This window comes from Protopterus annectens, chromosome 4.part1 (genome assembly GCF_019279795.1).
Source record: "Protopterus annectens isolate FY-2018-M chromosome 4.part1, PAN1.0, whole genome shotgun sequence".
Taxonomy (NCBI): Eukaryota; Metazoa; Chordata; order Ceratodontiformes; family Protopteridae; genus Protopterus; species Protopterus annectens.
The window spans coordinates 900,806,044-900,821,017 of NC_056734.1; positions in this window are offsets into that span (position 1 = coordinate 900,806,044).

Sequence of the window (14,974 nt, forward strand, 5' to 3'; positions counted from 1 at the left end):
GGAGGTGCTACAGTGACAGGTTTATTCTCATAGATGTTTGACAATCACTTGTATTCCCTGTTTGCTGGCTAAACATCTGGGATCATCCCACAGACTTACCAGGGGGATAGAGGGACAGGCAGCATATATGGGCCCATATACTGGACATTCTTTTCTCATCTGTACAGTTGTGGGGTATAATTCTGTATAAAGTCTACTTCCACTCCCAGGATTCAGACCATGGCTGTGTCTGATACAACTTAAACACTGTCAATCAGAGTTGTGTGTGCTATATAGATATTGCTATATATCTCCTGTCTGCTTTCTGTCTGCTAATTCTCCTGTGGTTTTGCATTCTGACCTTGTATTACACCACTCTTATATAGTTTTCCTACACAGTTATATTTTGTAGGACAGTGTGGGTGACAGTGATGAGTAATACCTCATTATTCAGAACAACTGCATCAGTCACAATGCCATACAATACCAATGTAAACAGTAACAGTGCAGGGTATCATTCTTGTATTTCTGGGCACAGTGTTGGTATCTGACAGACCTGTGGGAGAAATGTTTGTTAGCACTACCTGAATGTTGCCACATACAGTACCAGATTCCACATTACTATTATACACATACATCTCACTCTGTTACTGTACACACTCTGGCCACAGCTTGACAAGATGGGGGTATACATGGGATATATGTGGCTTCTTAGTCTCATAAGGTTTTGGGGAGATGCTAGTGTGCTAGCTTTGTTCTCATAGATGTGTGTCAATCAGTTGTATTTCCTGTTTGCTGCCTATATGTCTGGGTTCATCCCACTGATTTCCCATGGGGACTGGTTGACAGGCAACAGATATGGGCCACTTTACTGGACATTCTGGACATATCTGTGCAGTTGTTGGGTATGATTCTCTATGCAGTCTACTACCACTGGCAGGATTCAAACCATGGCTGCATGTGCTAAAAAAACAACAGTTCACATCTCAGTTACATGTGCTATTCATGTTTTGCTGTCTGCCTTTTCCCTGTTTTCTGTCTATGTGTCTCTCTGTTGTACTAAATGGCCTCTGGGGATTATACCAGTCATGTAGAGGCATGCCTACACATTCTATTTATGGTGCACGGTGTGGGTAACAGTGCTTAATACAACAGTACTATTACGTGACTGCAAATCTACATTACCATATGATACCAGAGTATACACATGCAGTCATCCAGTCCAGCAGTTAGACCTTTATTGTCCGGCTATTATGCTTTTATTTACATACATACTATATGAGTCTCTTCCTGATATTTTCCAGTGTATGCAGTACTGGCTTTAAACAATACAGGTTTTATACAGGCAATTCATTTACTAATACTTTTAGATTTATTTCCTATGACAGTACATGCAAGAGTATTACTGACCTGCCTCATGTTGCAACCTCTCCAGGTGTCTGCCATGGGCCTTCTGGTTCATGGCCCACTTGATTGCAGCTGTGGAGGACATAAGAGGAATATTTAGCCATACCTATCCATGATATACATGAGCTGGCAATTATTACACACATACACACAGCTGGGAAATACCCTGCCGTTCTAGCCTCTTGGGTCCACTGCTCAAAGAGGTCCCCCTTGCCCTGCTTCAGGTCAGCATAGTGATGCCTGTTTTGCTCACCAGTTTGGGTATGCCAGTGGCACTGGTGAGGTCATGGGTGAGATGGTTCCAGGCATTTGCCTTATATTGGTACTGCTTCTGCAGCAGTCTCTGCTCATGGTCTTTGACAAGGAGTCCTGCCATGACTCTGGACTCCTGGATGCACCAGCGCTGCACCCGAAAGTGCACACCCTCTCCCCTTCCTGACATGATGCCTGCAAGGGAAGCTCCAACCAGTTATGAGATGTATTCTCGCATTTTGGGTTTAAGTAGGGCTGATTTCCCAAACTTTTTTGTGATTGACTGGTTTTGAAAAGGCTGACCTATGGGCAAACCTGCTTACCTAAGGTTGGCATTGTTTAAAGGGATATAACACTGGGCACATTGAGTTAGCTGGCCTACACATTGCTTTACACCTCCTAAGCTGGCCTGTGCAATGCTTAATGTTGCTTACATTTGACTTTGCATTATATTTTCTTTCTGGCATTGATTTATTATTCATTACATCTTATATGCATGCTTGGTATCCATGATTCATGTGTACATACACTGTATGGGGTCCTTGTGTTTTATTAGGGGACTTCAACACTATATTACAATTAAACATGACTTTCTGGGCTTACTGCTGTAGTCCAGTTCACATATTTATGTTATGTAGTTGGTTATGGAATATATATCTGTATACTGATTCCTTTCACAGGTTCAATTTGATTTTATTACAGTGAATACTTGTTTGCTGATACCTCATTCTTCTCTACTGCTGTGATGGCTTGGTGGTTAACTACTTTGACTGCAGTGTATATGGTCCTGGGTTCAAGACCTGCAAGACTGTTTATTTTGTTGCTGGGCAGAACAAGGGCCATTGGATACAGACTGATTAAGGCACTTTTGAGCAGTTGCAAGTGGGTTTGCACAGGTTTGCGTGAGGGTAAGCACTGCTAACCTCTGATAATGATGCTTACAGAGAGTTAGCTTCCAAATTGCTTAACCTGTGTGTGCATTGCTTACCCCCATGCAACCGGGCTTAAACACACTTACTAGTGCTTACAAATAATTACTACTGCTTATTGGTGCTTAAATTTGCTTAATACTGCTTTATTCATTATGACACTGACAGTTCACATGTGGATTTAATGCAGTACTCTAGTTCACAAATGTATGTTATTTAGCGGGTTATGCAACAAAAATATTGGTCATGATGTGCTTTGCCAAGGAAAATGGAATGTGCTGCAGTGGGACTCGAACCAGGAATGCCTGCTTGTAAGGAGAATGCTCTGCCCACTACACTATTGCTATGTGGCTTCATTTGCATATATCTTCCTTGTTATCCTCGTCACCCATTTAAGCTGCATTAACTGTGGCTAAGTAATGGGCACCCCTGTGCACCTACAGTTAGCTTTAATCAGAATTTAAAAAAGGGGTTTGTTCATTTTATTTGTATTTACTTGCTGTTGTACATGAGGGGGAATGTTGGTGGGGATATGTGGACACCTATGAGTGGTCTCATTCATTTTTTAGGCCTTTCTGCTGTTCTTCATTGTGGGGGGTGTGTATATTCTGAAAGCTCTGCTCTCAGACATACCCCTGCACTCTTACATACTCCATGTAAGATTAGGAGCTCAGGCAGTGCGCCTCATTAATATGCATGGCGTGCCGCCATCCTGCTCCTAAATGGCCGCTTCCGTGCAGGGCTAAGCTAGTCCTGCATGAAAGATTAGTAAATCCGAGGGATTTTAAAGTGTCATTTGCATATCCTGGGAAAACATGGAGATATTTAGTAGAAATCGATATATATATATATATATATATATATATATATATATATATATATATATATATATATATATATATACATCAGGGAACAATACAAAAGCTGGAAACTGCACAATACTGATACCCAGAAGAACGAAACTTCAGAATCCTAATAGCGAATAATGGAGATTGCCGTATAGTGGGTGTAGGTAAGTTTGCCGTACTCCCCACTGTAGTGCGATCTTGGAGTAGTTATATTTAAGTTACAGGGGGTGCAGGTGGTCTTGCCCTTCTGCATACATGTTGTTGTTGCAGGTTTTGGGGTTTTATTTTGTTGTTTTGCTGTTTTCGGTATTCTGATGTTTCGTTCTTCTGGGCATCGGTATTTTGTGTATCGGTATTGTACGGTTTCAGGATTTCATAGTGAATCCATATATATGTATATATATATATATATATATATATATATATATATATATATATATATATATATATATATATATACACAGCCACATATCGAAGCAGCTATGGCAGAATGTTTACAGTCTCAAGCTAAGTCAAGTTATAAATCCACAGAATGTTCACAGTCTCAAGCCAGGTCAAGTTATAAATCCACATGTCTTATTTCCAGATAAAATCCCTTTACTGAAGTTACAACAGGTAAGCGCTTTCAAAAACTTCTGTTTGCGTCATCAGACCATAAATAAGCAGACTCAGCCCCCCCTTTTATACTCTTGCAAATAGTCAAATTTCAAATGAACAAATCACAGTCAATCCTATACTCAATGCACCTCCCCACCATTAAATTAAATCATTCACAATAAAATATACATCTAGGATGCATATAAAATAAAAATAAAATAACACAGAATCAAAATAAAAAAAAAGTACAGCTAACATCATAGAATTTAGTGATCTCAATTTATTTCATGTGTTCATTTTAGCAGTCTCCTATTTTTCAACTTGGAAACAATGGAAAGATGGTCATTCAAACCCTGTTCTATATGTGCCCCCAGTCTTATTATCCAGTCAAGCTCTCTCTCCTCTGGTCTTGAACTGATGTCACCCATCCTGACATCCTCTTTAACTATTTCTAGTGCATTAAACAGAAAGTAATGTTCAACTCCACAAGATAAAATATGTTTGGCAGCAGCACTATAAGTTTGCTCTCTTTTCAAACAGTACATATGGTCCCTGATGCACTCTCGTAGCCTTCTGTTGGTTTTACCCACATAGAATGCTCTGCAGAGAGCACACCAGGCTAAATACACTAAATTCATGCTGTTACAATCAGCCTCTATGTTAAAGAGAAATTTCCTTCCTGTATCAGGATGTACAAATTCTACACCTTCAAAAATGTATTGGCAAAAATTACATTTCATACATTTCCTAGTTCCTCCGACTGGCTTTTGTACCTTCATACCTCTACTACTTCTAGGGTAGCATAACCTCCTTTTAAGAGATCTACTGTTCTTATAAACTAAAAAGGGCTTTTCACCTACTGAACCTGCTAACTCTCTATCGACCTGTAAAATATGCCAATTATTCTCTAGTATCCCCCTCAATGCTTGAATGTCACTCATATAAGTGAGTGGCCCTGCTACTTTAGTATGCCTCATTTGTTGCTAGGTATTACAACTCCCCCTTTTTGAAGAATATGGCTTTGCCCTGTCCTTTCTAATATGTGTAGCATAATTACATGCCTCCACAGCATCCTTACTACCATATCCTCTCCCTTCAAAATCTCCTTTTAGTTGTTTTAATTCAGTTTCAAAGTTTGTATCTCTATCTGTAAGTCTAGAGCATCTCATGGCTTGCCCTCTCAGTACGTTGCAAAACACATGCTAGGGGTGCATACTTGTTCTATGCAAATACGTTGCCCTTTGACAACTTTTTGAAAACAATTAGTATGTAGAAAATTCTGATTATCTATAGCAAGTCTAATGTCCAGAAAATCTGTCAGCCAGAGTCCCGTTGTGTTAGCCAGGACTTCAGAGAAGTAGATACCAAACAGGAGTGGACCCAGGACTGAACCCTGTGGGTCTCCACTCATGACTAGTTGGCAGTCTGACTTGGAGTCAGCTACTTTCACACTGTGGGTTCTGTCTGTGAGCCAGTTTGCAACCCACCTAGTGATATAGGAGTTGATGCCTAGCTTAGTGAGTTTTTCTATGATTCCTGAGTGGGGAATAGTATCAAAAGCCTTTGTTCAGATCAAGTTAGGCTGTATGAACCAGCTTGCTTTCATCCACAGTTCTGGTGACTGACTCAAAGAAGTCGACCAAGTTGAGCAGGCATGATCTACCCTTCACAAAACCAAACTGTGTGGGATCCAGAGTTTGGAGATTTCCTATATCCTTGCTTATTAGGTCCATGATGATGCGTTGCATAGCTTTGCATATGAGGCTTGTCAGGCTAATAGGGTGATAGTTCCCAGGGTCTGTAGTCACTCCTCCTTTGTGGAAAAGGATGACTGTAGCAGTGCACCATTCGGTAGGGACAAAGCCTGAGGTGAGGCTGTGATTGAACAGGGCACACAGATGTGGTGCCAGTTCACTTTGTAGTTCATATAGAACACATCCAGGGATGTCTTCAGGTCCCATAGAAGCTGTATTCTTGGCCTTGGACAGTGCTGTTTTAACCTGTGCAGCAGTAATACTGGATGTCTGGCACTCTACTGGTATTGTGATTGGTCCTGGGGGGAGGGGTAAAGTTGGCACTGAATCTGTCTGCCAGTATACTGGCAATATCTGTTGGCTTGGTATACAAGGTACCATTGTGCAGTAGCTCAGAGCAAATCTGGGTATTGCCGTGGAGATTCTTTACATGACTATGAAGGGCTTGTGGTTGCCTTTACTATCTGCTGCAATTCTGTTTTTATAGCTAGCTTTAGAGGATTTGATGAGGGATCTCAACTTTTTGTTGAGGCTGATAAGGGAGTTTTTCCAGTCTTGGGACTTCACCTTATTCTACATCAGTTATCACCTTCTGTTGTACAGTTTGTTTATGGCAGAAGACCACCAGATTGACTTCCTTTTTTTGGAGAAGAGCGTCTTGGTTCTATTGGGTATGGCGAGATCCATGCATTTGTGTACGTGTTCGTACAGTGCATTGGTATATGATTCAGCAGTCATACAACTATTCTCCATTTGCATGGCTGCCATGCAGTTAGCCACCTCTGTTTTTAGGAGCCCAAAGTTAGCTTTTTCGAAGTTTTTCTTGGTGGTTACCTTTACGGGTGGGAGAGATGTGGATTTCCAAGGTGATTAGTTTGCAGTCGGACCAAATCAGGGAGGAGCTGACTATTGGTGTAGAGCAACAGTCGCCCATGTTAGTAATGACCAGGTCAAGGATGTTGCTAACTCTAGTGGGGGGGTAAGAATGAGCTAGTCCAGGGCATTGAAATTAATGAACTCCAGGAAACATTGGGCAAGTGTTTTGGTACATGAGTAGTTTTCCCAGTTATTGGAGGTGTAGTTGAAGTTGCCTAGTAAGAGTGTTAGGTTGGACCCTAATATTCTCCAGGGTGCTTAAGAACATGGAGTGTGAGTCTTGGGACATGGTTGGGGACCTATAGCAGGCTATGTCCTTAATTGCTGTCTTACCCAATGTTAGCTGCATCTGAAGTATCTCTGATGCATTATGTTGGGCTACCGGTCTGGAGGTGTGCACATCCTTTATGAATATGGAAACACCATCACCTTTGGAGCTTCGGTTCAAGTTCTGTGGCTGAAAGGTGTGGAATGAGTTATAGCCTGGTAGTGCAGGGGTGCTTTCTGCTCCTTGAACCAGGTCTCTGTTACAGCACAAATGTCAATGTTCTCCATTTTAAGGAGTGCTTCAAGTGAGTGCATTTTGAGATTTAGACTTCTAGCATTGAGCAGCATGACCCTCAGATTGAATTTGTTTGTAGCTGTTGCAGTGGTAATCTGGTCTTTAGAACACCACCTAAAAAAGGCAGTATAGGAGTGGCAAGACCCTTGGTCAGTATTTGGAAGCCCAGGGGTGACAGATGCAGGCCATCTCTGGCAAAGCATTAAGGTCTGTCAATCATATCATCCCAGGCAGACTGATACTGGATCCCCTTAGAATGACACCAGAAACTTACTAAATTGTTGAAATCAATCATTTTCTGCTTGTACTGTGGTATCATTCTGGGTGATGGTAGGATGTTGCTCAGGGCTAGGTCATACCCTCCTGGGCTACATAATCTAAGAGCTCCTCCATGTCTCTTTTCATGTAGTCCAGGGAGGTACATCTCAGATCATTCACACCCACATGTACAATGACAGAGTCATATTTGTACCTGTTGTTGAGGGACCTGAATGCATGCGTTATGTGACAGATCCTGATACCTGACATGCAGCTGACTGTTACTTTCTCCTTATTCAACCTAGTGAGTGGGACATCAGTGTGCCTCACTATCGAGTCACCTATGACTAATGTGTTGAGCATGCTGTTTTGCCTTAGGGGCTTTGATTGAGTGGCACACTCTTTAGGAGGGTTATGTGTCTCTTGATTAGTGTTGTGCTGTGGTGGTCGAGTGCATTACTGCCTTGGAGGTCTCTGTTGTTTGGGTAAATTTTTGTTGAGGTCCTCTTCAAAGGTGGCTGTGTGGTTTGTGTTTTTATGTGAAGGCAGTGCTGGTGTGTGTTGCCTGGAATAATTCCATTTATAATGTATGAATCTTTTCAGATTGTAAATATCTCAGCTTTCCTTCACCTACTTAGATACTGTATTTTCATCATCTCTTTTTTTAAACTATTGCAAATTTGTTTGTTTGTTTGTGTCTTTCAAATTTTCCCGGTTAGGGGTCGCCACAGCAGAACTCCGGTCCGCTAATGATTGGCAGTTGATTTTTCCGTACCGGCTTGCCAGGCCAGACACACAGCCTTCAACGAAGGTACGCTCATTCACGTATGTCTCCACGCAGAAGACGCTCTAGCTGAGAATCGAACCAGACAGCGTCTTACTGTGAGGTGACAATGCTACCGCATCACCACCAGCACGGGTAATAAATTTCTAGATAACATTCTAACAAATTGACAAAACTTAATCTCCCAAAATCTCCACTGAATGGAGACACATTTCATCAAAGGTAGGCAAAGTAATGAGAAGTGGTAAGTGCTGGTGTCTTTTATTATGGTAGAGTGCAGCATTAATTTAAACAAATGTATACCCTTGCTTGATATATTTTAAAGTCTTCAAACCAGTCAGTTGTCTCTTCTTACATAATGTTCTCAGGAAAAGAGGATCTGAAAGGGCTATTTTAGAATGATTTAAATCAATATACAATTTTCCCAGTTTGAATGTATATGTGAATGGAAAAGTTACAAAGGAGGCAAACAGACAATTATGCCTACTCTTGCAGCTCTGCTTATTCTGGTCAATGAGGAGCTAGCCAGCAACATCAAATACAAATATCAAGACCTAAAAAACATACAGGTAAGTAAAGTCTGCTTTAGGTCATTTGCTAATAATTATACCCTAATCACACAAGACATTAAATATTTTCTACTGGGGGAGTTAACATTTTTTCAGGATTCTGAATTAATATATGGCCTTTCATACAACTATAGCAAACCAGTGTGAGTGAAATTGGGGATAGGATCTAGCAGTGAACATACTTGTCAAAACAAAGAAGGTGATTTCCTCATATATTTAGGTCAGAGAGTATTAAAATCAAAAGACAGACATTTAGAACTAATTAATTCCATCTAACTACTACAAAACAGTTTCTTTAACAGTGAATATCTAATATTAAACTTTCCAAAAGAAAATATATTCTTACTAATTTTCCAAAAGTTGAGGAATTTGCAATAGTTACTCAGGGTTGGAATAACCGTTATTTACAAGCTTATATATATATATATATATATATATATATATATATATATATATATGTATGTATATGCCAAAAAACTCAGTTAAATATTGAAGAAATAGATTATATATAATAAAACTTCAACGTAATAACTAGAAGAAAACAAATAAAATAAAAATAAAAATTCAAATAAAAGTCCAAGAGCCAATAATTAGCGCTTTCATCCAGTACATTAAACTAGACATACTTGACTTACCTTCAATATTCAGCTCTGCTGATTGTTTCTCCTCTTGCTGCTCCATTCTCTGTTTCTACCCACTCCATTCGCCCTGCGGGCTCACTCCACTCCCCTACCCTACCCCCAAATCTCACCCATCCCCCAGTGGTCCTAAACTTATACTTCACTAACCACTCCCCCTTCCTATATCTTCCTATCACATACCTTATCATCACCAGGCCACTCCCATAACTCTCTCTCTTGATTAGTACTACTAAACTCTCTTTCATACCACTCCCTCTGCTTTCCAACCTTACACTACTCTACCTCCTATCTAAGCCCCTGTTAATTTCTCTACAACTTAACTTATAACCTGCTCATCCACTTCTAACACTTTCTTCTCCTTACTACATCATCTACTAAAACAAATTACTTCCTGCTTAAATCCCTTAACCATGGCCCCAACTAATAAAACTATTTTAACCAACTCACTACTCTTAACTACCACACTAGCCTTTCTTATCATACCTTACTCACTTACCTCCTATGAATATCTTTCTCTATCTGAACAAAACCATTACAACCAACAAACTTTATCATCTTCATTTACCTTCTCCCTTAACCATAGTAACAAGAACTGTTTCTCTAACTACATATTACCAAAATTCCACAGAGCAACCCACATTATTTACTTCTCTACCAAAAAGACTTTTAATAACCTCTATAAACTCCTAAAATTTCTACAATACCCCCAGCAACATCCTCTCCTAAACGGTGACATTTATCCAAACCCTGGCCCCTATACTGACTCCATGACTAACCCAACCAATTTAACAGTACCTATAGTTTCTACTATTATGAAACCATCTAACTCCCTTCTGATAGCACACCTCAACATTAGAAGTATTAACAATAAAATTTCCCACCTGCATGCACTTATTGATGTACACTCATTTGACATTCTATGTCTTACAGAAACTTGGCTAAAACCATCTACTCTAGACCAGGAAATTAGCCCTCCTGGCTATAACATCCTCAGAAATTACCGTAAAATAAAAAAAGGTGGGGGTATAGCCATTCTCTATAAATCTAACCTCCAAATTTTCCCCGTTAGTGTGCTTCCATCATTAGACACCAAATCTGAAACCCTAACTATCAAACTCCAAATCAATAACTCCAAATCAATCTATATAATTTGCATGTATCTACCTCCGGGTAATAATACATATTCTCTAGAGAACCTGCTCAATCACCTCTCTACCCAACTACCCCAGGAGACCATTGTACTTGGTGACGTCGTTAACATAGACTGGTCCACTTGTAGTTCTCTAAACCCTACCAACCACATAAACCTCTTTGGATTCTCACAGTTAATAACAACTCCTACAAGAATCCATAAACCTAGTAACAAAGAAAGTACTCTGGACTGGATCCTTATTAATCGCCACCCTGAATCTTATAGTCCAGGAACACTTCCAGATGATATCAGTGACCACATACTTACCTACATTATTAGACAAAAAGTCCATATTGCAACTACTCATAATCTCAAAACCTCCCGCTTAAAAAAATTCTTTAATCCAGACAGCTTCTTAACCGAATTGCAAGCATGTGACTAATCACCACTAACCTATCTAGAACTAGACAAAGCTGTTACCTACTTTAATTCTAACTTTCTTCATATCCTAGACTCCTATCCACCTTATCGCTCCACTAGAATAAAAACCAAATCTGCCTCTTGGCTCACAAAACAAACTAGGCAAAAAATACTCCTCAGAAATAAAATCTGGGCTAAATGGAGATCTACTAAATGTCCAACAACCCACCTCCAATTTAAACAGCTAAGAAATGCCACCAAGAGAGATGCCACCAAGAGAGATATTCTTAGAGACAAAAAATATTTCTACCTCCACCTCCAACAAACCAATCAACAAACTCCACAAAAATTCTGGTCTGGGATAAACAAACTTCTTCAGCCAGGCCACACTACTACTCCAGACCCAACCGGTTTCAACAATAACAACTCCAACCTAATCCCTGATGCCTTTAATAACTACTTTACAGAAGCCATTCAAACCCTGGCCAATTCTTTACCACCCTTCACTGCTTCCCAACCAAATATCTGCAATACTTCATTACCTACCTTTCAAATACAACCTGTATCTACATCTCTCATCTGAAAGCTACTTCAAAAATTGAAACCTTGCACCCCTTCTGCTGATCATCTCCCATCTGAATACCTACAAATAGCCGAAAAAGCCATAGACTATCCCATCTCTATCCTTATTAACAGAACTATCTCTGAGGGCAAAATCTCTGCTCTATGGAAGATATCCCATATCATCCCTCTACATAAAGGAGGGCCATCTACTGAGCTTTCTAACTTTTCCCTATTGCTCTACTCTCCCCATTAGCTAAGATAATGGAAAAATGTATTCACAAACAACTACTTAACCACTTACTACAAAATAACCTACTGGCAAACTGCCAACATGGCTTTAGGCCATTCCATAGTACATCAACTGCCCTCTTATCCTTTACCGATTCTATATATAAAAATCGTAACAATAACTCGTTTTCCTCTGCACTATTTATTGACCTGTCAAAAGCCTTTGACATGGTTAACCATAACCTACTGCTAGACAAACTAAAGGCTCACTCTTTTGATCCTCAAGCCATACAATGGCTTAGGTCTTATCTGGTAAATTGACAGCAAGCAGTACTTTGGCATAACAATCTGTCTTCACTACTCCCAGTAAATATTGGAGTACCCCAGGGCTCTATCCTAGGTCCCCTACTCTTCTCCTTATTTATTAACAACTTACACATGAACATACCTCAAGCCACCTGCATTCAATATGCAGACGACTCCACCTTAATCTGTACAGCCAGGAATATATCCTCTCTCCACTCCCTCATCCAAACTGTGTTTCAGAATGTTGAAAACTGGTTTATGCAACACTGCCTCCTCCTAAATACCAAAAAAACAAAGCTACTGCTTTTTACTCCTACTCATAAATCATCCATTCCTTTCTTCTCTATAACCTCTAACAATGGTACCAACATTTTCCCAGATACTACAACCCGCCTACTAGGTGTAACTATTGATAATCGTCTCAACTACGATAAACACATAAACTCAACTATAAAGTCTGTTAACAAAAAACTTGGCACCCTCTAGAGAATAAAACCCTTCCTTAACCCTTCTGCAAGGAAAACAATTGCCCAGACCCACCTCATTTCCACCCTTTTCTATGCCTCTGTTATATATACCAACCTATCCAAAAACAGCATCTCTAAACTCTCCACCTGTTATAATAGCATAGCTAGATTCATCACAAGTTCCCCCTTTAAAACTCACCACTGCCTTAACCTCAAGCAACTTGGATGGCTAGAACTGCAAAACCATATACTCTGTCAACAATTACTTATTACACAAAAGATCCTGTACCACCCTAACAACAGCCGTATCCTCACTAATCTAATTACACCATACACTAATCTAGCTACACTACACTCTGCTAACAAGCTTCTAATTTCCTCAAATAAAGCTAACAACAAAGCTGGGGATTCACTTTTCTCAAACACTGCAGGAAAATCCTGGAAACAGCTTTCTGCTGAAATATCTACCCTTGCTTCTACTTCTCTTTTTAAAAAAACATCTTAAAGAACATCTGAAAGCTCATTGGCTTTGTCCATGTACTAACCTAGACTGACATCTTTTTTCACTTTCTATTCACAACCCAATCCCTACTCCTGCAACCTTTGCCTCCACATCTATTTACTACTCCTATTCTGGAATATTAGAATAATATATAGATTCTTTTCCCTTAACTAATACTTCCTCATACCTTCTAGTGTATTTGTAGAATTCTTTAATTTAATTTTTACTAAAATTATTTAGTTTACAAATGTAATATTATAACTGTTCTCTAGACTAATGCTACCTCTGTATTGTGATTCTTTATGGTGCTATGTATTGTTAACTTTGTCATTATTCGTGTTTGGAGCTTTTCTCCCCGGGCCTCTACTGAAAATGGACATATATCCAGCTAAACTAGCCCGGTCAACAAATGTAAAATAAAATAAAATAAATAATAAATAGTTATTACATTGAAGTTTTATTTTATATATATATATATATATATATATATATATATATATATATATATATGCTGTAGCATTTACATTAGGACAGTGGATAAGAATACAACATGAAGGAAAGAGATGGGTAGTGCCAACATGAACAGAGAATTGAGGAGGGGACACTGAAATTGAATAGCAGGTAGGAAGAAAGTGCTACAGATATGGGAGGCATCAGATGGGAAGACATGCCAAAGGAATATATCTGGACCCACCATCAAATTCTTAATACCTTGGTGTAAAAGGTTATACAATCTTTTTTATGTGATTTTTGGTCACATACCTGATCACCATCAAGCACCACCTCCAAATGAACATAGCCAATTGATTCCTTAAAATTATACCTGAGATAAAGGTGAGAGCTTCTTATTCAGGTAGCCATGAAGGTGCTTCATGGCCTCTTGGGCATTATAGCAATGAAGATGTCCTGTGATGCACTGACCACACCTTTGGTCTGGAGGACATATGGGCCTACAATGTTTTCCCCATGAAAGTTCATGCTACTACCAGGTGGTGGCTTGGTGAGCTTGATGATCATCCCCATGCCATACAGTTGCATCACTGCCTTTTGTAGAATATGAACAGCCAAAGCATGTGTTTCAAGGGAATTGAGTATGTGACAGTTTGTATAAACTGAGATGTACTAAGTACTGTGAACTCTGAACTGTGAATAAAGGAAAAATACTGAACAAACAAGAGTCTGCCTGAAAGCAGGAAATGTGCCTTTTATGGAAACATATCCGATTCTCTCTTCTGCCTGGAAATATGATGATGTAAATTGACTTATGTTTACGGGTAAACCTTTAATTGGTTAATTGCCCTATGTAATGATCTAATTGGTTCAGTTTTATATTTTTGTACTGTCAGCAATATCACCAGTATATAAGCTTGTTTATTCCTTTGTTCTGGGAGTCTCCCTGGTGCTTTCCATAAGGCTCCCGCACGTGTGTACTGTTAGTTAATAAAAACCACTGAAGAAAAGAAAGAACTATTTGTCTTCACTTTTAAAGTATTATAAAACTTAACACTTTCCTTTGAGGGACTGTGGGAGTATTTGGCCACCTCTACCAACCCTTTCTCCAAGGATAGATTTGTTCATCTTCCTCTGGCAACCCCATCAAGTGACTGCATTAAACTTTGGTTTCATGGGCTGTAGCCAGTGCCTTACCCTGCTATGCCATATGGGATGAAGACATAACAATTTTGATAAGAAAATAAGATCTTGAAATGGGAACAAAAATAATTAATTCAAAAGCCTACAGAAACTAATAGAGTAGTAAAACCCTCTTAACTGAAAAGACTGATGGTATATGGCAGAGCCTACAGACCCAATGGTTTAATTTTAGAAACCTTAAAGCCTCTAGAGAAACTGCAAAAGAGATGAGTAATAAATCAAGAGATCAAATGGAAAAGTATAGTG